We start from the raw sequence: 27,438 nt of genomic DNA on the forward strand, positions 1-27,438 counted from the left end.
TGAATAGAGTTAGTGTGCCTTGTTGGCCAAGTGGGGAAGAGTAGAAAGAGGCATTAGGTTCTGTCACAACAATAGAGAGCAAGCGATGTTAGCAATAGTGAAGTAGTGAGGACAACATATGTTTGGGTGGCTGCACAAGTCAAAGGTGGATAGTTGAGGTGATGATAACCTTAGCAATCAAAGGCGATAGCAATAGGCAGAAGCTATTGGAAACCAGAGGCAAGGGATGTGCTTTCATTGGCCAATATTGTGTTGGCTCTCCATGGCATACAACACGAGCTACATTAGTCAAAGTGCACAGTAGGTGCTAGCACACATCAATAAAACTAGTGGTGTGCATGGAGAGTAGGTACTCCGTAGTGAGCAGAAGGTGTCGACAACGCACAACACAACCCTAAAACATAGCCTACTCTGATACCTTTTGTGAACCTTAAGGTTAGGTTTATATACGCTTAAGCTTTGGAGGGTGAAAATTTTCCATCATGGCTACCGTGTGTGTAGAGTGCTAGAGAGAGATTATATTGCATGACTCAATAGTTTCTTGCTTAGTTGTATTAACACTTACACCAAGTGCTTGCTTTTAAAGGTTTTAAGCCTTATCTTTTGACTCAAGGTAATCACACACACATATAGTAGACAAGTGACACATGGCACACTTATCTTATCCACACCCAAGGGTTGGTTCACATACGCTAACACACTTAGCCCTTTTAGGGATTGTTCACACATATACAGAGGTGTGTACACAAATAGGGGTCTGCGTATGCGTTAGTTTTATTCACAGAGACTTCAAAATACCCAACATCTTTACTATTTACGCACAAGTTTTTGGGAAGGGAGGGGATAAGTGGGGGTTGGAAGAGGGCCAACTATCAGGGTAGAGGAGAGAGAGAAGGGGGTGTGATGGGGGAGGGGAGGACCACGTGTTGGGGCAGAGGAGAGGGGGGGGGGGAAGAGAGAGAGAGAGGAGTGTAGGGGTATGCTGAGAGGAGAAAATTTAAATAAATAATATTAAATATACATTTGTATATTATATATATTAAATGTATACTAATATTTTATAATATAATGTTATATACTAATAATTAAAACATGAAAGTATAAATAAAAAAATTAAAAGACATAAATATAATATATATATAATAAATATTATAATTTAATATAAATAATATAATATGATATATAAATTTACGTGATAATATTATATAAATATATATATATAAATATTTAAAATTTAAAATATATAATAATATAATATAATATTGAGATATAAATCAATATACATCTAGTAAACATATAATACTATTATATATAAAGGCATTCACAAGCAGTTACATACGTGCGTGTAGAGGGGATGCTGCACGTGCGCACACACGCGTGTGTATGTGTGTGTGTATGAGAGAGAGAGAGAGAGGAGTGTAGGGGTATGTTGAGAGGAGAAAATTTAAATAAATAATATTAAATGTACATTAGTATATTATATATATTAAATATATACTAATATTTTATAATATAATGTTAAATACTAATAATTAAAACATAAAAGTATAAATAAAAAAATTAAAGACATATATATAATAGATATATAATAAATATTATAATTTAATATAAATAATATAATATGATATATAAATTTACGTGATAATATTATATAATTATATAATTTATATATATAAATATTTAAAATTTAAAATATAATATAATATTGAGATGTAAATCAATATACATCTAGTAAATATATAATACTATATATAAACGCATTCACAAGCAGTTACATACGTGCGTGTAGAGGGGATGCTCCACGTGCGCACCTCGCGCGTGTGTGTGTGTGTGTGAGAGAGAGAGAGAGAGAGAGAGAGAGAGAGAGAGAGAATTTCTATGTGTATCATAGAGTGTATATGCAAAAGTTGGGTGTGAGAACAACGCGAGTGCATGTGCACGTGCAAGTGTGTGAGAGAGGGTTGTGTCTGTGTATGCGATAGAGACATAGACATAATATTTAAGAGAGACACACACAAATATGTGTCTATGTGAGAGAGTCACACATAGGCACATGCACACACACACATAAACACATCTACACACAAATACACACAAGCATATACGAACATACACACACACGAACACATAGATACACACACTCACACATGCTTCCACACACACAAACACACACATACATGTACACACTCGCTTACACATACAGACACATGCGTAGATGCAGGTAGTAGGTATACACGTAGGTAGTAGGTGTGAAATCGTAGGTTTTTCTGTCGGTGGAGAGCACGAGAGAGCGTGTATGTGAGCATCCTCGTGGGTTTCTCAAGTCGGACACCTCTTGAGGTTGCAATGTGAGGAAGAGAAAGTGAACACCTTCTCTTAGTTAGTCTTAGGTTTTTGAGTCGGCCACCTTTTGAGGTTGTCATATATATATAGAGAGAGCCTTTCCCAAGCCTTGTATAATCATTCTGTCGTTAAGCTCCGCGTGTATTGTGTCAGAACTCCGGTGCGTCTGAAGAGCCTTGGAGATTGACGTTAAGCTGGGATGGATCTCCGGTGTGCTGGCAGAGCTGCGTACATGAGCTAAAGCCTAGCTGGCCAACTGGGTGGAGCTTGCGTTGGGTGTAGCTGAGATCAGGCGGTGACGGGCGCTTGTGTGACTGTTTTCGCCAGAAGAGGTGCATCTTGCCTGAGCACAGTGTGTGTCTGGCTGCTGGGTTAGGACGAGCAAATTTGCGCTGGGAAGGACGTCTCTACGTACGGGCTTCAGTGGGGATAGAATAATCCACAAGCCAGAAGGATGTCATCTATTAGAAAACAAGTAGTGCACTCATCGACTACCGACAACGAGCAACCTGCGTGTGTGCAGTCGCAGGAGCACCAAATTAGGCCGGTTTTGGAACCTCTTTGTACGCAAAGGCCTCCTCGCCAAGTGCGGGACCAGGGTCGTTTGGCCACCGTGATGTCTCCTCCACTAGATCTTATATTGCCGTCAGATCATGGTGAAGCAGAAGTATCTGGCCAGGGGTTTGAAGTGGCGAATAATGTTCAACTAGTACTGCTTCCAGAAAGACTGCAGCATCTTGTGCAGAGCTTCCCACTCCTGCTTGTTCCTTCCATTACATCCAGACCATCCGCATGTCCACCACCAATAACAGCCAGTTTTGTTGAGGCCTTGCACTTTGAGATTCTGCGTTTTGCAAAATTGACTAGGCCTACGTCGGAAATCCAGCTTCACGTAGAGGCTGCCATTGATTGTGTCAGGAAAGGTATCCAAGAGGTGGCCTGAATCAGATGTGGAGGTTTGTATGGACTCTCTCTGCGTCTACATGGGCTAAAAGGATAGATTTTAACAGCAGTGTACTTGTGTATTTTGTTGCAAGATGCTCGATGGGTAGTTTGATGGATTTTATTGCCGTTGGTTTTAACAGGTATATGGTTCCTTCGGAACAGGCTTGTGTCTACAATACAGTGATGTTGATCTAGCTATTGTTGACTCTCCAGCTAAACATCCATTAATATCAACTGCCTCATTATTACGCGAGCTTCGTGTAGTGCTAAGAACGCACGAGTGGTGTCAGAACATCGACCTCCTCGAAAATGGATCGATGCCCGTCCTGAAATGCTTTTGTCAGCCCTTTGCTGGCACATCACCAAACACACTCGATTCAATTGCGGTGGACATAACCATTGCAGGAGGTATGAGCAACCCAATCGCGCCTGGAGCCATGGAGAGTACACCGGATCAAGCCCCTCATCACACAGGTCGTGAAACCCGAGAGTATGTGCTTCACAAGATACGGGAACTACCTGCCCTAGCTCCGTTGGTAACTTAACTTTAACATCTACTTTACTTTGACGTAATCGTTGGTTTAAATTTTTTTCAGCCTGGTAATGTCTTCTGACTCTGGTTATATATGTAATTAGGTTCTGCTGCTGAAGTCTTTTCTGCATCACAAGAAATTGAGTAATGTTTACTCAGGCGGTTTGAGTTCTTTTTCGTTGACATTAATGGTTGCGTTTTATTTGGAGGTACTCCATTTTCTCTTCTCTTCCTACACTTGTAGTCTTCTAACAGTTTTGAAAGGTTGAAAAAACTATGCCCATTTGTTCGAATTAAGGTCATTGTTGTAAATGGCTGGCTTACTCTCTGCTGACAGCGAGTCCGGCAAGTTTGGCCAATCTCTTGGTATGTGTTTGTGGATGGAAATACCAACTGTGATCTGCCTGCATCACCTCCAACGTCTCTCGCGTCGAGTTCATCAACCTCAGGCGGCAATAATCACAACAACTTGCGTGACCGCTTTGTCAGACGAGCAGCAGTTTCCATTGAGACCGGATTACCTCTTTGGGATCAAGGTGGCTCGCCAAACCTGGGAGCTTTACTTCTCGGTTTCCTTCAAATGTTTGGCTTTGAGATGGATCTATCCCATGAGAAGATTGTTTTGAAGGTAGAGATATATCCTTGCTATGTCAATGTTCTTCGAATAGGGTGTAATCCGAATCGTATTGTATGCTCACGTTGGTGATCATCACCATTTTTTGCTGTCTTTGGCACCATTTCGATGATCACCGCAGGGGACTAATGGAAGCCCGGGTGGTATCTTCAAGCGTGATGATATATATACTCCATTATGGATTGATGATCCTTTGCATCCTGGTATAAATATTGCATATGGGTCATATGCCATGGTACGCGTGCAGGTATAATTTTTGTGAGGTGCACTCGGTATTTCCTTTGAGCGGTTTGACTCTCAATAGAACATACTTTCTTGTTACATTGTCCATCATGCTCAGTGCTTGATGCGTCTTTTTTTTTATATACAGGCCGCTTTCAAGGAGATGTTGCAAGTTTTAACCAACTGTCCAATGCTCATGCCACAGCTTCATTGTGATCACAAGGATTGTCAAGAAATTTTGGCAAGCATTGGTCAATTGCCCCATTTAACCCGATTGTTTTCTAAAGTAGTGGATTGCATATGACGCAACTCATTAAGGTTAGCATTGGGAAATTCCTCCATTTGAGCTGATTGTAAATTAAGTAATTATGTGAATGCATATGTTTTTTTTGTAAAAAATCTAATCTAGAATAAACTTAGAAATTGATTTGGTTTCATGTGACTTAGGTTGAATAGAGAAGGTTTAAACCCTTGGGTCGAGCTTCATCAGTTGCTTGCCATAGCAAGGCTCGCTTCTTATCTAAATAGATTGGGGCACTGTGTGAATCAATAAGTGGACCTGATAATATCTAGATTCTTTCTTGTGTACAAGAGTTTATGGTTGAAACTAGTGTGTGTGGATTTTTATGGCTCTGCTAGTTTGTTGGTGTGTTTAGTTGGTTGACTAGTAAACTGTTTAGGTCAACTTATTAGGATCATTAATAAAGGGCATACCTTAATTATAAATAGTGTCTCTTCGAGTTATTTTGGGACCTCTAAATTTAAATAATGTCAGTTGCATGGTTGATCAATTTGGATACTGTAAGTATCGAGTGTAAATGTTCCTTAGATAAGCAAAATGATTGGTTTTCTTAATTAGTTTTCAAACATTTTTTAATCTTTTGCCAAGATCCAAATCATCAAGAATCGCGTACTTTGTTGTTCATTCTCTTAAAAGAAGCACAACTTGGAGCTGGTACATTATCTCAAGGAGCTACAACACATCAAAGGAGGGATTTGCTAATAAAATCTAAAGCATCAAAAGAGAGCAATAGATGACAATAAAAAATCAGCCTAGAGAGGAGAAATATAAGATTTTATAATATTCTGACAAGAATTTTCTTCACGGATTCAACACATGTTTTGGAGGATGTATTCAAGGATTTGCTGAGCACAAATAACATATTTTGAAGCTATGATTAAAAAAAATTATCTACTCTATTAGTAGAAAATTCCTCTTTTAACAGGGTACTTATAACTAATTTCTAGGGCGATTGAGGGATTTACTCTACCATTGGGGTGTTGTAAACACTTATGCATCATCAAAACTGATTTTCCCCTTGGTTTAGTACTCAACACTCTCCCATTTTGTAGAACCTTAGGCCGGCCCTCAAACAAATAGCTCCAATTGCATTAGTGGAGCAGCTTCAACAGTCTTTGGTCTAGAACCCCTTGATCTGTTTACCCAATGGCCACATGCTAGGGGCTCAACTAGATGTTTCTTGGGGTGCCTTGAGCATGGAACCAACTAGGTGTCTTGGAGATTAGATCGTCCATAGGATGTTACCCCCCCCGGAGACATAGAGGAGAGACCTGACAAGGATCTTGGGTAGAGATAGGCTCAACATCAACATCGACTTAGTTATCCCTCAGGAGTGGTTGACTCCCTCACACCTGACTCCCCCACAGTGTGGCTAGGCATGTTTACTCGGCATGATATCCTAGGGGCAGTACTCCACAGAGCACATGAGGACAGTGGTCTGCTCACTTTCTCGATTGGATCCCAATGCAAACTAGAGAGATCTTAGCTTCCTTTGGAGGATTTTAGTGGCTGAACCTTGTAGAGGGTAATGATGATTGTTTTTCAAGCATGAGAATGGCATATTGATCCAACACCGAGCAAGGTGGCCAGTGAGAGATTATGGTGGCCATGGATATGGGAGTGTCGACCTCTCACGCGCATGCAGTGGGATCCGGGAGAGTGGAACGAGCATAATTGAGCAGATCGAGAGGAGACTCTGGATGCCCCCTTCTTCCCATATACTATGCGACAAGGTCGTAGGATCTAGATGCCCGAGATAGATGGCACACATAGATGGCACACCGACAACAATAGCAGATTGGCAGTCTCATGGCTTCTTGCAGCATTTCCTTTCAGAATGTGGAACAGGTTTCGGCCAAGAAAGATCACCCTCTTTCTTTGGCTGATGGCACATAGCAGTTTGGCAGTCGATACTTGGTTGGCAGTTGGTGGTCGACCAATGGCTTTCGTGCTGTAGAACCACCCTTAAGATAATCAAAGACATTGCCTTTGGGATTGCCCAAAGGCTCAATAGATTTGGCAAAGGATTCTCTGCATCTTTTTTATGGATAGGGCATCGACCCGTATCATCACATGGGACACTATCACTTGGGCCTTAGAGGCTAGAGTGGTCATCAGGGCTCATGAGAATGGGGAAGGGCCAGGCCTTTAGATCTCTTAGCATTGTATTGAAACATAGTACCAGTCCCACACCTACAAGCGATTGGTGGTCGGGATCATGCTAGAGATGGGAGATTTGCATTAGCATAGCAGCTTGGCTCATTTGGATTACTAGATGCACCAAGGCCATTAAGGGTACCCACAACGCGCCAACGGAGACCATCAAGAGCATATGGCTTGAAATCATTCACACCCTTTGTGGTCAGTGTTAGATTATCGTAACACCACTATGGGCGTTACCACAGGAGGGGATGGCCTCTGGCTCACCACCCATCCATAGAGGAAGAATGAGGATTGCCCCTCATCCCCCAGGCTATATAGTGTGTGGCTTGCCGTCCACACTAGCCTGGCCTCCCATGACTCCGCATGGGCATCCTCTCCCACTAAACCCCGGATGGCCACATCCTTGGCACTCCGATGACCGAGACGTTCACGCTAAAGCCCCGTCTGGCCATCCGGTCTGTCCGTCGGTCATAGGCATTATAGCCTACGTGACTCTCTCCGGTAACTCAAGTTTATATGCTACATCCCCAATCTTCTTAAGGATTTTAAAAGGACCACAATATCTCGAAGAAAGTTTATCACACTTTCCCGTTTTCATGGTTTTTGACTGCGCAGGAACCTTGAGGAATACAAAGTCACCTTTTGTAAAGGTCACCTTTCTATGTCCTTTATCCGCATAAGTTTTAGCACGATCCTGAGCGCTACGAATGCTCTCACGTGCGGCTCTGAGCATATCATTCATATCTTCAAGGAAATCCTTGATAGATTGAATCTTCTCCTTTTCTAGGCCTATAGCCATCGGAGATCTCGGTTGGAATCCATACATTAACATGAATGGTGTAAATCCAGTTGCTGAGTGTTTGGAGCTATTATAGGCAAACTCCAATAAGGGCAAGTACTCTCCCAATTAGATTGCTTCTTACTTACATAAGAACGTAACATATCCTCTAGAATTTGGTTAATTCTTTCAGTTTGACCATCAGACTCCGGATGATTTCCCGTACTCATACTCAGAGTAGTATCCAACTTTTTAAAGACTTCCATCCAAAAATGACTATTGAACTTTCTATCTCTATCCGACACTATATCTGCGGGCAGGCCATATAGCTTGTAGAGATGTTCAATAAAGAGTTTTGCCAACTCTGATATTTTAACAGTTTTCTTCGTGGTGATAAACTTTGCCATTTTCGTTAACCTGTCCACTACCACCCACACCGAGTCATTCCCTCGACTTGTCTTGGGTAAACCGGTAATGAAATCCATGGAAACGCTTTCCCATTTCCCTTGAGGAATCTACAGTGGATGGAGTAGTCCTCCAACCTTAAGACGTTCATGTTTATTGACCTGGTACTTACTGTATTTTAGCACATAAGTCTGGACGTCCTTAAACAAACTAAGACAATAAAACTATCTTTTTACTGACGTCCTTAAACAAACTAAGACAATAAAACTATCTTTTTACTAGTGCATAGGTCTTCTGAATCTCGGGATGACCGGCACTTGGACTATCATGACTTTCTTTAAGAATTTAGGCCCAAAAGTCACCAATAGTTGGTACACATATTCTACCCTTGTAGAGTAAGTACCCGTCGTCAATGGAGTAATTAGCATATTTCTCCCCTCCACAAAGTTTATTACTCCCCTTTGAAGCCGTGGCAGTCAAAGGTGATGAAAGAATTACAACAGAGCTCTCCGGCTCCAAACTATACCCAGAAGACACGGCTAGTCTCTCCCGACTAACTCTCGCTTCCCTTCCCGATGCGCCTTTGGCCAATCTCTTCGAACTAGCAATCCGTGCCAACGAGGGAGGTGGTCGTATCTGTGAAGAAGTGCGTACGCATACAGCGCGCCAGACCTCTGTAAAAGATGGATCGTGCTCACATAGGCCACATAGTGACTCCAAGAAATCATTCTTGAAGACTGTGAAACTAAGTTCATTAATCTATGGCATGCGACTAAGTGCATCTGCCACCACGTTATACTTACCTTTCTAGTAACGTATCTGAACGTCAAACTCGTGTAGAATCTCCGCCCACCGAGCTTTTCTACCCTTCAGTTCGTTTTGACTTGAAAGCCATTTCAGACTTTCATGGTCCGTCCGGACCTCAAAAGAAGCACCATATAAATAGTGTCTCCACTTTTTCAATGCATGAACTATCGCTAGTAACTCTCGCTCGTTAGTCGAGTAGTTACGCTACGCGGGCTGGGGGCGTCACGTCACGGTGCCGGGGGGGGCTGCGGGGCGTCACGGCACGGTGCGGGGGAGGCTGCGGAGGCGTGACGGCACGGCACCCGGGGGGGCTGCGGGGCGTGACGGCACGGCTTCCAAGACAAATGACTCATTTGGATCCACAATAGTCAAAACACGTGCAACTACTATGGTCACCTTGAGCTTATCAAAGCTCTTTTGTTGGGCTTCCCTCCAACTAATGTTTTTAGTTTTTGACCGTAACTAGTCAGTTAACTGGACTGCGATCTTCGCGTAGTCCTTCACATACTGTCGTTTTGGTAGAACCCCGACATGCCAAGAAAAATCTGCAGTTCCTTGAGATTCTTCAGCGCTGGCCATTTAAGAATAGCCTCTACTTTTTCTGGCTCCGTCCGCGTACCATCAGCGGATATAATATGGCCAAGGTAGTGAATTTTTGTTTCAAAAAATTCACATTTGCTCTTCTTTGCAAATAGTTTGTGCTCTCGCAACAACTCAAACACTAGACGCAAATGCTCTATGTGTTCTTTCTGTGTCATAATGTACACAAGAATATCATCTTGGAAAACTACTACAAATTTTCCCAGATATGGACGTAAAATGCTGTCCATCAGCGTCATAAACGTCGCTGGAGCATTGGTTAGCCCAAATGGCATAACCAAAAACTCAAAATGCCCGAAACGGGTCCTAAATGCTATCTTCGCAACATCTTCTGCTTTAATTCTAACCTGATGATACCCTGATCTCAGGTCTACTTTTATAAAGTATCTCGATCCATAGAGTTGATCAAACAACTCATCCATGCGTGGCATCGGATACTTGTTCTTAATCATTATCTGATTAAGAGCCCTATAGTCTATGCACATCCGCATAGATCCATCTTTCTTCTTTACCAGCGGAATAGGCGATGCCCACGGACTTGAACTAGGCCGAATGAAGCCTTTGTTCAAATATTCCGTCAATTGTTTTTCCATCTCCTGTGCCTCGGAGTGGCTTAATCTATAAGCAGGTTTGCTTATAGGTTTTCATCCTGGCATAACTTCGATGCCATGGTCTACTTCTCTAGATGGTGGTAAGCCATCTGGCAAATCATCAGGATAAACATCTTGAAATTCCTCTAATAAATTCATTAAAGTATCTATGTACTTTTTCTTCAATGTCTCTTGCACCTTGGATTTTTTCTTGTTTGAATCGCATGTATGCCAAACAGGGTTTTCAAACAGTGGGTCTCATCCAAGGAAATTTTGTTTTCCTTGTTTGTCTACGCAAACATCATTTACAGTTTCATCTACAGAAATAGAATTTAAAAGAGGGTAACAAGCATATACCTCTGCTATCTGGTCTCTGCGGACCACTGTGCACAGCTCCATGGAGGAAATAAGTGGTGTGGCAGGGACAGTACGCTCACCCTGCAGGGCAATGACTCTACCTCCATGCTTAAAATGTAGCGTATTATGTAGGTAATTCCGAGCTAGACTAGGGCCCAAATAATACATCCACTCCCTGCCTAGATATACGTCTGCTTTGGCTAAGTGCATGACCTGAAAGTCAAGCGGATCCTCTTCATCCTGCATGGATAATGGGACCCCCAATACTATGGTATTCCATATCATTTTGTCATATCCATTGGCTAGGTCAACAGTATACTCATGATCACTCCGGGTCTCAGTCAACCCCAACTTCTTGACTATTGAGTAGTTCAAGAAGTTGTGGCTAGCTCCATCATTAATAAAAACTGTGACTCTACGGCCACCTATGGTGCCATACATGCGCACCATGTCATGCGGACCTACAGTAGGCTGCCACATCGCTAGTGTCACTGAACAAGTGTGATGCTCATCACAATGACACACTGTCACCTCTCTGAACTTTGTGAAACTGAGAGGGAGTCTCTGCACTGTATGCTACTGCTTAGAGGATTTACCATCTTTTTTGGGCTCGTTGCCACTCATGCTAGCTTTAGGCGTTGGACACTCAGCCTTTGTGTGCCCTACATCGTTGCAATTAAAGCAACGATTTTTCTTTTGCGCTTTAATATACTGCTCTTTCTTTTGGATTTCGCTGTCTCTTTTTTTCCTGGATGGTCACGATTTTTTAGACCAATGACCACCCTGTCCTTCCTGGTCCATCCTATCCCCTGCTTATCACTGCGGAACCCTTTTCTTTTAAGTCTTGACCTCCTCTTCTCACTATCCTCGGCCCTGCTCGAACCACCATGCGCACTACGATGCTTGATGTCATCAAATATCTACGCATACTTAATTGCCTATGCTAAGTATGTCTTTAGGCGCTGTAAGGGCTCTACGTACTCAAGGTAATCATCTTTGAGGCCTCTTTTAAAGCCTCCCAATGTCTGGAATCCATCAATCCCCTTTAGTTTAAGTACTATCTCCCTATAGTCTGAGATGTACTGAGTCAGGGATTTGTTCTCTATCGAGCACTTGTCCCATAACTCCCAGCTTCTCTCCACCTCATTAACAGGCAAAAACTCTTTTCGAAACATCGTTTCAAACTCCATCGAAGTGGCAGGACAAGTTGTCAAACTCATCCACCACTTGTACGCTTTGCCAATTAATGAGAGGCTAGCCTCTACGAGCTATATTCGGCTAGGCTGCTGTCGCAGCGCCACATGCAACTCTAACCACTTCGCTAGAAACATGTTGACAGTGTCCTTTTTTCTTTCCTTCTCCTAGCCACTAAATCTAGGCGGCTTCAAGTCTTTTAATAATACCACTGTAAGAGGATAATTCAATTTCCTATATAGAGAATGGACTGTCTATGTGGATAATTGAACCACAAAAGATTAATTGGTCATTAAAAAATAATTTACATAAAACCTTTATACCCAATATTTATACGTCAATATTATTACAAACTAAAATACTTAAATTCTCTCTCTCTCTCTCTCTCTCTCTCTCTCTCACACACACACACACACACACACACACACACACTTTTTTTTAGTGGAATTCTCTCTCTCTCTCTCTCTCTCACACACACACACACACACAAACAGCTTTTTTGTTACCTTTGATATTAAGATTTTTGTTAATATTAATCAACAAAAATATAATTCCTAATTGAAACTTTGCAACCCTCTCTTGTAGATCCTAAAAAACTAAAAGCGCTTACTTTCACTCTACATTTCTACCTAGGTCACTTCTCTTTTTATAATTGAAACTTTGCAACCCTCTTGTAGATCCTAAAAAACTAAAAGCGCTTACTTTCACTCTACATTTCTACCTAGGTTACTTCTCTTTTTATATCCTCTCTCTATCCCTTCTCCTCAAATTGGTTTTGGCCAATAGGTTTGTCACTAATGGTCATGTCAAAGAAAACTGAACGATTCGAATCCCACAATGATGAGAGCATGTATCAACATGCCATACACATGGTACATAATAAAAGTTCCATTGACAGTCAAATCTCTAAGATTAGATGGCCATAGGTATGGAGTAAAGGAGAAGCGTAGATTTATTCTAAACAATTGAAAGACCTAAATACGCAAATGTAGAAATTAAAGCAAGATGATGTTTCAAAGGACAAAGCTAAAACCCCATCTCTAAACCTAACCATCTCTAAACTCTAATGTAGAAATTAAAGCAAGATGATGTTTCAAAGGACAAAGCTAAAACCCCATCTCTAAACCTAACCACCATAAACTCTAATGAAAACGCATGCCACCTCATTTCACATGCCAATGTCACCTCCAAAGGTGTTGAAAGAGGTTGTGGATACCCACACCCAAGTAGCAAGAGGCAATACCCAACCCCATAGAGTCTAATTACTTATTTTTATTCTTATGAAGTAAGAGCCACACATGGTTCCAAATCCTACAAAGAGTGGCATTACCCAACTCTTGCCCATCGTGTTAAGAAGAGCCACACATTGTGCCATCCCAAGGAGATTTGTTCACATTCTTCTAAAACATGCCAAGTAGCCTAAAGGCTAGAGATCACCATGGTCCCACAACATTCCCACACCACACTAATAGAAACTTTCTAGCTAGAAATATAAGGGAAAGGTTTAAAATAAAACCTTGCAACCATTGCGCATCAAAGATTTTATCATGGATAGGCAAGCTTAAGGTCGGTGGTGAGGTTCCCAATTCGATCTGCTCGGATGAAGAAATATCTCGGCCCACGACTCTAGAAATCTCTACCCCATCCTCTTTCAATACGAGAGAAATGAGGGAGGGACATCTTCTCTAATATCTACACCATGGTGTCACGGAACTCAAAATTCGAGGAGTGAGCAGTCTCGAAGATGCATCGGAAAACTAGAAACTTGGAGTAAGCATCTTCCTCTTCCTACAATCATTCAAACATCAATTCAACTTATTTGTTTTAGTAGGATCTTTTTACTAATTAGCATTATGTTAGGTAAAACATTCATTGCAAAACAATCCTTAAATGGCAATTCCTAGGAGCTAAGATCGGCTCTGATACCAATTGTAAGGGGCCTCCCTTCTAAAATAGGGGAAACACTTAAGATAGTCCACTAAGTCTTAGCTTGGAGAAAATTTCCTATTTATCGACACCTTGACCATGTAGAGATTCAAGGATACGATTCATAGGTAAGACCTAGTCCTATCTCACAGAGGAAGCGTGATCTTCTAAAAGTCAAATCACCCATAGGGTAATTTATCATAAATTGGGCAACTACTAGACTTGATTTCTAGAGGCAACGCTTTTTTCCTCATCCATGCAAGGCACAGCCGCCCGCTAACCTAGTCTTCTAGAATAGAGTTGCCCAAGAACCTAATTATCTAGCGTAGGGCTTTCACTTAATCTGTTGGAAAGTTACCCGACTAATCGGGTCCACCCGTCCGTAGGATGGTGCCATCGGGGCATTCCATCCTCCCACTTTCCACCCTACTCACTCAAGCATCAATTTATTTTCTAATTAATCCTACCACACTGTTTGACATAAATAAACATGTTCCTTAATTATGGTCCTTTTCACAAGGTTTGTTAAAACAGCCTTCTTACACAATGCAATCATGCCAAAGACAAGATATATTTATATAAAAAGTTTATACATGAGTCAATTCCATACAAGCCAAACTGGCTCTCTTATTCTTTTTCTTTATTCTGCCGATGATCTAGAATTCGGCCTTCCAGCCTCTACTGGGCAAAATCCTACGGGACCATACACCTCATCGTCGGCGCTGGCCAGGACTCAAGCTGGTCTGTCGCCCTCTCAGGCTCCATCGCTCGCTCCTCCCGCCCCTCAGAGGGATGTCTACACACTAGGGTGGGCTTATTTACTGCACTAGCCTCGGCCCTCAGAACTAGGCAGCATCATAACCTCTCGCCTCAATCGGCGAACCTTATTCTCCCAATGGTATGAGAGATACCTTGGGCCAATCTCGGGCTTTGCTAACGACGGCGCCCAGCTACACAAGCACGGAACGGAGTTAGCGTTGAAGCTAGGAAAATTGCACTCTTTAAAGATAGCAATTTCAATGCAATTTATTGAATACAATATTACACAATTCATAACTTCATACAACTTTATGTCATTACGTTAAAAGGAAAAGATACACAATTATTAGCACTAATAAGAAAAAAAATGCTTCTTTAAAATATAACCAAGCTAACCTGGCCACCATTTACTTGAGGAGCTTGAAGCGGGAGGGTTGGAGCCGCGAAGCATCTTCCCTAATTTCGTTGTTGCGTGCTCCTGTAGTGGCAATATTCTGAGACTTGTTGACTTGTAGAGCTCACTGCTGCGATCGAAACGCTTCAGTCGGATCTCAATTCTGAGATCGTTTGCTCGCCGTATGAGCAAAAGACTATAGCGTGTATGAACTCTATCTAAAGGCAAAAATCCCTCATTAGGGCCAAAAACGTCTCAAAATGGGCTGTGTAAGGAATTTCGCTAACTTGCTAATTAGTAGAATATTGACAGTCAAAACGGCTCCAAATTTAGCCGTTTTGGATATTTAAAGCGTATCTATCTGATTGAATACGTATCTAAGTACATATTTTAAAATCTAAAAAAATATATCGTTTTCATGCTACTCTTTAATGGCTCGTCTCGAAATTTGTCCTCTTTTAGTGACTTCGCGGCAAAATGACCATTCCCTCCAAACGCGCTCTCATCCATTCTCCAAAAAAATTTCACTCCTCTGCTTCTCTAAGAATTTCACAGGCTACATCTCATTCTCATTCTTCTGTGTCTCTCATGTTCTAATAGCTCTGCTTATATTTTTAGCTCTGTTAGTAATGAGTGATACATCTAATCGTAAGTTTCATTTGAATATCAAGCTTAACCAAGAGTATGCAACTACACGGAGTGTCTACCAAAGATCCCTTTCATGTGCAAATGAAGCTCAACATCTTCGTAACGAAGGAAAGAAGCATATTGACCTATGGACAGATGGAAGTCTATATCCACCGGATCCCAACACAGGAAGGTATCCTTCTTTTCACACACCACATGATTTGATTAGATTTGTTGGTGATGGGGTGGATGGCTTACTTGGTTATAGTTCAAGACTATCTCAATCACATATTAATTATGCAGAATATACTACATATATTCAAAATACTTCACCTTTGAATGCAACAAAAATTATAGAACTTGAAAACAAAATAGTGTCTTTGAAACAAGAAAATGATCAATTGAAAACCTTAAAAGAAACTCCAATAGGGTTAAGAGCACGAGTAAAACGAATGCGGGATGTAGTTAACTTAACAGAGAGATCTGGACAAAGAAAAAAAAGGTTAAAACTTGTAAGAGATCATGTTACTAACCTTCTAGGATTTGACATGTCTAATGCTCAGGAAAGGGTAAGATTTTTGAATGAGCTTATGAATAGGTCGGATATCTTAAAACTTTTGGAACTTCCTGAAAATCAAACTAAAAAAAAACTAGTCTTTCAACATCTATTAAAAGATATGGACTTATTAGTCTAGCCTTCCCAAATGCAAGAAGTTTGTGACACAGTGGGAGTGAGTAGAAAGGGATACAGAGCCATCTCAAAAACCTGGTTCAGGGTCCTTAAGTATTACAAAATCAAAGCTTTTGGGTTGCCTAGACCTCACAATGTTGGAAAATATAGAACTCTGTTAAATGAGGAAATTTCTAAACATTTCGGAGAGTACTTCCATATTGAGAGAACAATGCCATATGAGAGACAAAAAAGAAAATCGTCTTTTGAATACAACGTTTATAATAATATTTGGATGAACATTAGAAAAGTCCAATCTTTTATGGTGAGATATTACAACATAAGAGAAATAGATTGTGAAGGAAAACTTGTATTTGTTTTAAAATTAGATGAAGCTCAAATCCAAAAATGTCAAAAAATGGAAAGAATATCTATATCCCTAATGAATAAAGCATTGGACTGTAGTCAAGGTAAGCTTGATTCTCCATACCAAAACTCAATCAGAAATGGAGCTATGGTGGATTGGATCAGCTCATGTACCAGTAGAGAGTCATGAAATATTAAAGTGGCTCTTCTCACAAACAGACATTCCTTCAATTATTCAGAGCCAAAATACAGGTGAACACCTTCATGTAGACGACATAGGAGATTTCATTGTGGAATGGCATTTGAGTGCCGACCTCAAGGCGTTGAAGTGTATGTTTGGTGTATGTGGAGGAGCAAATACCAAATATCCATGTCTTTATTGTATGGCAAGCACAGGGACAAGAGAATGGCTTGCAGAAAATGAGATTGGAAAACCACCATCCAGAAATAATGTGAATGTTGTCGATTATCCAACTTCTATTAAAATATGGGATCCAATTCTACCAATACATTTAAAAAATGTGCATATATGTACATTGCATGCAGAGATAAGAATCTTGGACAAATTGCTCAGACTTCATCTGGACTATGCATATTCTATTAAGCCAACTAAACTTGCAGATGAGTCCATAGAAAAATGCGAAGCCTTGCTCTCTCAAATGGGTTTCCATGGTGGGGAAGTGCATCTTAAAAAAGATCCTGTTCTTTCTGGAGGTACAGGTGATGTTCTGCAAGATGTTTCAATGGCAGGAGCAAAAGCGAGAAGATTTTTGAGCAACCATGACACCAAACAAGTCAATGCAATGTGGAACTGCTGGAAACAGCTATGTGTCATCACCACAAATGTCAAAAGTAGACCAGATGTAGCCAACAAACGTATGGAAGTTTGGAAAAAACGCGACAATTTTTTCAAAGTCCTTAGACAACAAGTTGGTTCAAATACTTATGCAGATGATTTCAAAAAAGCAATAAAGCTTTTGATCAAAGCTATCATAGATGCCTGGGGAGAAAAAGACATAACTTATTACTTGGTGAGTGTTCAGACTTATCAAAATAGTTAAAATATGTGTAATTTCTTAAATGTACTAACAAAAAATTATCTTTGTAGCATATTCTTTACTTGCATGGACCATATTTTGCTACAGAAGGACCCCTTGCAACATGGAATACACAAGGAATGGAACAGTCTCATTATCAAGCGAGAACTTCCTTTTTTAGATGTACCAGAAGAGGAGGTGGTCAAAGAAGAAGCAATGCACTTAAAGAATTATTCAATTGGTTCTACAGGAGGCAATTACAAAGGATGAGATCAAAGACCCAGCAATCTGAAAATACACAGACACCTCAAGACAGAGACTAATGATTACTAACACTTTTGTATCCCTTACAAAATATTTGCTAAAATATAATCAGTCCTTGCAAAATATTGTGTACATTAGTTTTTGATTCTCTTGGGACTATTTGGCATGTCACCTCTGTATCTCAAAAATTTTCTCCTTCTATAACCTCCAAGAAGATTGATATCTGACACCTCAGCTGCAGCTGCATAGCTAGAGTAGCAAAGAAAGTATCCTGCTCTTGAGGCATTGAAACCTGCAGCATATCCAAAGATTCTAAGAGCAGCAGCTCTCTCTAGAAGCAAAACCTTGTTAGCATTTATTTGAAGGGGAGTGTATCCCATGAACCTTGACAACACCTTCAAGGCAAATATTGGCAACTCAGCATCTTCAGAGAAGTTCATGTGGAATGCACAGAACACAGCCTTATCCAATGTAGGCAAGTAGTGCATGAGAGCAGATGAAGGCCTTCTTGACCTAGTGTCTATAGATTTCACTCTGCTGCCTCTAGCTCTTCCTAGAAAATCATCCTTATCAAGCAATTCAATCTGCAAGACAAAAACCTCAATTTAAAAAAATTACAATCACAATGACAATTTACAAAAGATTAAATGGAAGCTACCTTCTGCAACTCATCCTCAATTACTACTTTGTCTTTCATCAAGTTGCATGAGCCAACCCTTTCCACTTTATCAGAATCTGCCTGAAGCTTGAAATCTCTGCCAAAAGACTCAATACCTAACTCAATAAGCCTATTCTCAAAATCCTCATCTCTAAGGGAAGGTTTCCCCTCATCCACTTTTTTAAGGCATAAGGCAAGTGCATCAGTAGTAGGGATAAATGATTGGTCAGATGTTTGCAAATCAAGTGCCAAAAACTCTTCCTTTGACTCTACTTCTGTATCAATAAAGTCTTTGGCCACTTCACAAGCTTCTGAAATTGCTGCAATACAGTAGTCTTCTCTGATATTAAAGAGACATTGAAGAAAGGATAGAGGAATAAAATCTTTCTCATTGATATAGAAGAAAGAAAGATTTGGAAGAGTAACAGAGGATTCAGATATGCTTGCTTCCTCTGAGGGCTCTTCAGTAATAGTGAAAGCCCTAAATTCTGCAACATCAAGATGGGTACTTTCTCTCTCCTCAGCTTGAACATCAATTTCTTCCTCCTCTAAAATCTCACTTTTCTCTAACTTTGAGACTGTGGTGACATTTAAATTTTCTTCTTCATTCTCTGCATCAATTTCTAGTTGTTGCTCTTTATCCTGTATTTCTGCTTTCAAAAATAGGAAGAAAAGAAAGGAGACATCCTTGGGGACAAGGTTGCAATGCTTTTTATGGATTGGACAAGAAATGGATGAAGGGCATGTGAAAGAGGTTCTATTTGAAAATCTACTGAATCTCTTTGTAACTTTGGCTTTCTCCACTGACAGCTGTGTAAAATCTGTAAGGTGACAAAAATCATGGTCTCCAATACGAAAACAATGAGCTTCAATTGACATTTCAAATTGTTTGTACTCATCTTCAAGAATGTCCTTAAGCTTCAACAAAACATCTGAAAGAGAAAACCTTGGATTGAATATCTCCACTGCATCTACGTATATCTTCATATCATGACCATCATGCAAAATAGCATTCAACAGTTTTTCACTTGGGCTTTCTTCAACAAGTTCATGTCGACCCGCAACACTTTTACTCATTGAGATATTTGAAAAAAATGCTGGAATAGTTCTGATGAGCCCGAACGAAGCGAAAATGAAAGGTCCAAAAGTTTTGGAATTCCTCTATCGCTTGGTGCGGGCTTTGGCAATTCCAAGGTCCCAAAAAAATATAGAGTTTTGCAAAATAGGGCTAGGTAGACACTATGGTGCACAGCTTGATTTGACGAAAATAAATGGGAAAAAAAAATTGAAAGAGAGCTTTTAAGAATATTTGTAGCGTGATAAAACCACCTTAAATAGTGACCGTTTATGCCACGTGGTAAAAATGATTACATGACACGTGTATCCAACGGTCCTTTGTACGATAGATTCGAGGTATAAACTGTTAATTTTGTTGAAAATATTTCTATTTTTCACCGACACTGTATCAAGCGAGATCAGTCCACCTTTTTTCCCCAAACCTCCTTTTACATTTCTTACCCATATCAAGCGATTGCACGTTTCCACGAGATTTGGATTCCTTCAATCACTTCATTCCGGCTTTTTCAAGATTGCCCAAATCAAGCAATATAGCTTATCCGACATTTTTGGATTTGCCTCATCGCTTTGCTCGAGACTGCTTCATTTGTTATTTCCTGAACCATGCGATTATCCCTTTCCAACACATTTGGATTCGCTCTATCGCTTCGTTCGGGCCACTTTATTTTTTTATCTCATTATTCAAATCACTTCCATCAGGTCTCTTTTTTTAAGCTCCAATGGCAAGGACAAAACAGACTGCAAGGAAAGTTTACCCACCTTTGGAGACTGAAAAAGCTGAGGACAAACCAGGACCTTCCAAACAAGAAAAGCCTCTTCCAAAGCCTCGTGCGAGGGCGACAGCAAGAAAGAGATTAAATTATCAGGTGAAGTCCTTAAGAGAGATAAGAGCAGCATAGAAATCTACTAGTCTTCTCATCCCTCGACTACCATTTACTCGCGTTGTCAGGGACATATCAGAAAGGTTAGTTGGTAAAATGAGAAACACAAATCTTGAGAAAGTGCGATGGGAAACCCAGGCCCTTATGTGTCTTCAAGAGGCTGCCGAAGATTTTTTAATCGACTTTATGAATGATGGATACATTGCTGCTGCATTTGCTCATAGGATCACTCTCATGAGCAAAGATTTTGTGCTTGTGTCCAGACTTAGATATAAGTTTGACAAAGCTTTGGAGCCCATTCCAAGTCAAGATATGAGAGCTTTTGAAATTCTTAATATCCCTCCAGCAAGGCAACCCAAACAATCAGTTGTTATTGAAGATATTTCTCATACTTATGGTACAAGAAAAGCTCAGGATATCAAAGAAGAAGTTGAGAAAGAGAGAGAGCAGGAGAAGAGAACAGAGGATGCCATTCTTTCTCAGCAAGCTGAAATTCTCCATGCATCCAATTCAGAGCTTTATCAGAATGTGACAGGTCAAATGATAGTAGATGTGTCCATGCATGGAGAGGATGAGGTTTATTATGACATTGCCCCTGAAGACACAAGCATGCTTGTCAATCACAATATTGAGATATCTGACACAGTCCTCTTCATCTGTCTGAGGTTTGTGTGGATTTGCTTCTGCTTTCTTGATGAATTTCTCAGAATCCATATTTTGTTGACATGTTTTGTTTATGTCTCCAGATGTCTTATGAGGGATCTTCATGAATCAATGGCTGTCCAAGTGACCATTCTTGATCCCCTTGTTACACAATGCCTTTTCAATAGGCAAGGGGATCTTGCAAGTTTTCTAAAAAACTTTGATATGCTTACCTGCAATTACATTGTATACCCTTATGTTGAAGTGTAAGACTCATACTCAATTATCTTTTGCATATAATAGACATTACAATATTCATAACTAATTGCAGTTTTCATCTTATCATAGAGGCCATTGGAGTCTTATTATCTTCAATCTTTTGGATAGAGATGTGATTTTTATGAATTCTTTGGCATCCATTCATGGGAGAAGTAAAATGTAAATATCAACTTTTCCATGGTTTATGTTCCACAACAATTTTTTGTATGTTTTCAATTATATGGTTGACCCTCAATATTTTATGCTTGCAGTGCTGCCAAACTTATCTTTAGTTTTCTAGGTTCTACCTATGTAGACTATAAACTTGAAGATTTTAAGTACTACAATCAGGAAGTTCCTTTGCAAAAAGACTCAACATCTTGTGGATGGATGGTGCTTGCAAATGCTTGGAGATATCTTGAGTCAAGATTTAGAATTGCAACACTTACTGTAAGTTCATGAATGCAAACCATTGATTGATTTAGTGAATACATTTAGTGACCTATTTTCTTATTTTCTTATTTTCTTTTATCTTAGTTGCATGAGTATCCAGATTCTTGGGTAAGTTCATGAATGCAAACCATTGATTGATTTAGTGAATACATTTAGTGACCTATTTTCTTATTTTCTTATTTTCTTTTGTCTTAGTTGCATGAGTATCCAGATTCTTGGGTAAGTTGGGTAAGGGAGAAGGCAGTGTCCATGGTTTTGAACAGATCCATCAATCCATAAGATCCTGATTCCCCCTTTCCACCTAATAAAGAAGCCAAGGATACAACTTCAAAGAAAAGGAAAAGGGAGAAGAAGGAAAGCAATGTCAAGGATGACTCATCCAAAAAGGAAAAGACCTCTGCCAAAGAGAAGAAGAAAAGAAAGAAGAGCCCTACTAAGAGCAGATCTTCCAAGGTGAAAAAGAGCCATTCTAAAGAGAAGACCCATTCTAAAGGAAAGATCCCTCAGGCTACAGAGAAGAGCCCTACCTCTCCTGCTAAAGAGAAGAGCCCTAGCCCTCTTGCTAAAGAGAAGATCCCTAGCCCTCCTGCCAAAGAGATGAGCTCTTCACCAGCTCAAGGGAAGACTCCTATCAAAGAGAAGATCCCTAGTCCTCCTGCCAAAGAGAAGAGCTCTTCTCCAGCTCAAGAGAAGACACCTATCAAAGAGAGGACCCCTGTCAAAGAGAGGAGTGCTACTAAAGGTCTTCCGTTTCACTCTCCAGTTAAATTTAAAATTCAGAAGCGTTGTTTATCCAGCAAAGATAGTAAGAGGGCAAATGTTGGCTCTCCATTAAATTTCTTTTTCATGTTCCCCAAGAAGACTGCCAAGTCTCCAAGGCCAACCTCCAAAGAACCTTCTCCAAAACCAGACCCCAATGCCAAATCTCCCTCGCCAACACACTACAAGACAATGCTGCCATACACGCGTTTCATACACGCGATAAATTATAAACGCGTGTATGGTCGCGCTTGTATTTGAATAGAATCAGGCGCGTGTATTTTAGCATTTAAGTTCACGTGTATATTTGCATTTATCAACGCGTGTATAAACGCGTTTATATACACGCAGTAATACACGCATCTATACACGATAATATTCACGGGGTAATACTCGCTATTATACACGGATAAATACACGCTACTATACACGGATTAATACACGCATGGCAGAGAAAAACTGAAGAAAAACTGAATTCCTTTACAAAATTAAAAACTATTTTCCTTAAACCATCTCATAGTACATTACAGTATACATCATTACACAATCCCACTACATGCATTTACAACAATGAAATATATTCAAAAATAAATCATGCATATGAGATGATAGAAATGTCATCAATTTAGAACATACAGTGACGGATTGGTTAGGGTTCGATCTCATCTTCAATAAGATCCATCCTTGCCAAACGATCAACATCAATATCCATTTGATCAATTGGTAAGGCTACGATTAAATTTATTCCACTATCGATATTCTGTACTCCATTGATAATGGTATCGATGTCCTGATCATCCTCATCAACATCACCATCATCCTCAATGGTAGGGTCATTCTCATGATCATGAGAAATGGCATGCTCATCCTCATTATCATGATCATCTCTTATTTCTTGATCATCGATCACAACATCTTCAATGGCATGTTCGACATCATCTTCATTGCGGCTTGTTACATCCTCCATATGCTCCATATCAGTGAATGTATTATACATCACTTTGGAACGTGGTGCAATAGGGATGACGTACCACCATTTGATGTCATGCACCATTGGTAGATAGATAACCTACTCAAATACACACAGTACAGTAATTAATTAGCATATCAAAAGTCAAGGGGTACGCGAGCTTAGATATATATGTACATGAAACACATTAGTAAAAAAATGCATACCTGCTCACATTGTTGTGGCTGGATCAATTGCTTTGGAACTAACATATCTGAAAAATAAATAAATAGTACGTTATACCTCATGCACGTTCATTTTGCAAGGTATAATGAAGGGTGATTTGAGCATGGGTTTTACATACCTCACAAGCTCGCCCATCTTATAAATACATTTTTTCAAACTCTTATTTGCACAATGGTCGATGCTAGTAGGTAGTATGAACTGCGCACATAAGAGCACATTTATGGTTTATGGCATTACAAAATTTAATTTCAACGTACGTACAAGACTTGGAAAACACTTACTTGAAGCATCTTGTGCCAATCGTGGGACTTCAACCCATATAGTTGCTCAACGCCTCTTTTCTTAGTGGTTGTAAAGGCTCCCTTCAATGATCTCATACATCCAGTGGGAGTACGCAAAGTGGTGATGGCCTGCTTTACCTGCTTCTCCTCTTTCTTTGATATAATCCATGGTGCAGGCGGAAGACAAACGTGCCCACCCACCTCTCGTGGCCAAGCTTGACGCATACATCGTGCGACCCGCAAGTCCTCACGTACGCTAACATTGTCTCGTTTACCAGTAATATGTTCCCAAATACCAGATCCCACATTCTTGAAGATGTGCATAGGATCAAGAAGATGGTTGATCTTAAGATGGGTCCAATATGGCAGCCGGAAAAAAATGGAGTACCTGCACAAGGGATTGCTCTATGTGACCTTTAATCCAATTAGAGACTACACAAAACAAGATTGAAAAAACATCACTATACCTGTTCATGCCATCTGGAGGAAGAATAGTTGTAGACTCCCAAATACGCTTCCAATCTTTTGCACGAAGTGTTTGTGGAGGAATGTTACTCTTACTAGCAACATATTTAGGATGATCTGAGGGGAGAAATCGATGATGATTATCGAATATAGTCTTACACAAACCATCAGCATACTCATGTACTAACGAAGGGCCACAAACAGGACATGCATGTTTACCCGATGTTTTCAAACCTGTTAAAATATAAATAAAAGTTAGAATAATAAAGTCAAACCGTCTAATTAATATATATAGCCAATAGTAATAGAGTAGGGAGGTAATTAGAATTCTTACCAGAACAATCGCTGTATCCTGGAAAGTCATGCATTGTCCACATCCATACCCAGGCCAAGTCTCAAGTTTCTGGGCTCTGTTTTAAAGCTGGGCCACTCATCTTCAATATGCTTCCAAGCAGGAGTGTCTGCGGGAATTCTCCACATGCCATCATCCGATCGATGTGAGGAATGCCATGACATGAGCTCTGCTATGGATTTGCACTTGAACATGTGTTTGATGCGAGGAATTATAGGAAAGTGTCGCAAGACTTTACGAGGTACATCAAAACTCTTCATATCTGTTCTGTACCTTGCTTCACCACAAGTGGGACAATGTAGAGCCTCCTTATGCATCCCACGAAAGAGAATGCAATCATTGACGCATGCATGATTACGATGACGCATTGTCTCATCTTCCCCAGAACTGCTTGAAGAGGTTGATGACATCCTGTGTACAAATCAGAAAACACAAAATCATTATATGTTTTTAATGAAATCACAAAAATCGCGTGTATTGACGCGGCTATTTCCTAAAAATTGTGTGTATTAACGCGGCTACTTCCTAAAAATCGCGTGTATTAACGCGGGTAATTTCTGCAAAACGCGTGTATAAACGCAGCTAAAATATCATACACGCGAATATACACGCGTTTATAAACACGAATATAAACGCGACGGTATGTTTAAACTAAAAATAGCCCGCCTTCCCCAAATATAGATTTTGAACTAAGAAATCGACTCTGCATGCGTTTTTGCCTGTTTTCGCCTCTTCCAACAGCAAGGAGGGAGCAGAGAAAGGAGCACACACACGGGAGAAGGAGGGAGCAGAGAAGGAGCAGAGAAGACTCACTTTTTCAGAGGTGAGTCACTTTGTCCTGTGCCTTGTCTCTTTCGTCAGATTTGTTTACTTTGCTCTTTGCTCTTTGGGTTTGTCCTTTTGCACACGATTGGGTTACTGCATCCTGACAGGGGCGACAATGGTTGGTCCTTTTATAAGGACATTCTGTCTTTGTCGGGGGTCGGTCTTTTCGAAAAAAAAAATTTGCAGGTCGCGTGTAGAAACGCGTGTAAAAGCACGTGTAACATGTCTGCAGAGTCTGTTCACGCGGATATACACGCGTTTCTGGACGGGTGTATACACGCGTTTTTTGACGGGTGTATACACGCGTTTCTGCACGAGACTGTGGCGTTTCAGATTTCATGATTTGCAGGCAACACAACTGACTTGAATGATGATATTTGTGTGAGTCAAGAGACAGCCCATGATGTACATGAAGATGTTTGTTGCAGGTTCTTTATGGATATTCCAGGTTCTTCATCCGATCCATTTGCGTACAGCAATTGGCTGATGGAGATGCTGAATCATTTTGGGCGCCAACCTGGTCCGGTTGAGCTTACAGAGTATATGTATGCCCATCCCCCTCCTTCCCTGCCTGGTGTCTATACCCCTACCGCGAGTATCCAGGGCACTCCAGTGCCGTCTATTCCTCCGAGTCCGACGAGACGGCATGCAGCTTCTCCTCTTCCACGTCCACCGAGGAGACATACCTCGTCCCAGACACACTCACGTACACCCTCACAGCCACCATCACGTGCTCCCTCAGAGCCACCGTCACGTCAGGGCTCACAGCCACCGTCACGTAGACAATCCCCCAGTCGTGACTCCACCCGCAGCAGTAGGAAGAGTGGGAGTGGAGGATGCGGCGGGTGCTTTGGTGGGGGAGGTGGGGGAGGTGGGGGAGGTAGCAGGGCACGCGGTGAGAGAGGAGATAGAGAGAGAAGAGTTAGAGGAGACAGTTCGGAAGAGGAGGAGATGAGAGAGATGGAGAGAGTGGTCTGCTATGATGTGATGGATAGGGGCGGGATAGTGATGGATGCGAGGGGGAGGGAGGTAATGGAGTACATGCGTGGGGTAGTATCAAACTCATATAGAAATTGTTTTATTAAATTTAAAGATCAAAATAGCCGATTCGTTGGGGAGGTGATAGAGGCTGTACATAGTCGGTACCCCAATCCCCCACATGCTACATTCTCGGATGTATGGGGAAGGACGCGAATAAGGGAGATCTTAAGTAATAAAAGATCTCACCTTAAAAAACTCGCGTACGATGACCGGCTAAATGTAGCTGCGGGTGGCTATCCTACCGAGAAACCTGCCACTGCGCACAAACGCGAGTGGAAGGAGGCAAAGAAACGAGCAGAGGGTGGCGTGAAGAGCAGGCAGCATGTGGAGGCACGACGGATCCAGATGGAGACCATTGGATCTTCGCATTTCGGATCTGGCGGCGTCGAGTCATGGGAGGCAGAGTTCGTATGTATCCTGCCACTTTATTTGATTGTTTACTTAATTCATTGATTCTATGATTGTTTTAATCTTACAAATTGTGTTGATTATGATACAGCGACAGGTTACGGGGAGGAAGCCCACAACCCACGATACTGCGTATGCTCGCCGGCATAGCAGACGTGACACGTGGGCCATCTTCAGAGCCGAGGGACGTATTACGGACGTGTAGTTTGAGATGGCCATGAGACCATAC

The 27,438-nt window shown here is 40.9% G+C and overlaps 1 pseudogene; it reads left to right on the forward strand.

Moving 5' to 3' along the window:
* The first annotated feature begins 2,959 nt into the window (after window positions 1-2,959).
* LOC147635682 (uncharacterized) lies at window positions 2,960-27,438 on the forward strand (annotated as a pseudogene).

The sequence above is a fragment of the Cibotium barometz genome, chromosome 9 (genome assembly GCF_041138505.1).
Source record: "Cibotium barometz isolate CiBa-2024 chromosome 9, ASM4113850v1, whole genome shotgun sequence".
Classification (NCBI taxonomy): Eukaryota; Viridiplantae; Streptophyta; class Polypodiopsida; order Cyatheales; family Cibotiaceae; genus Cibotium; species Cibotium barometz.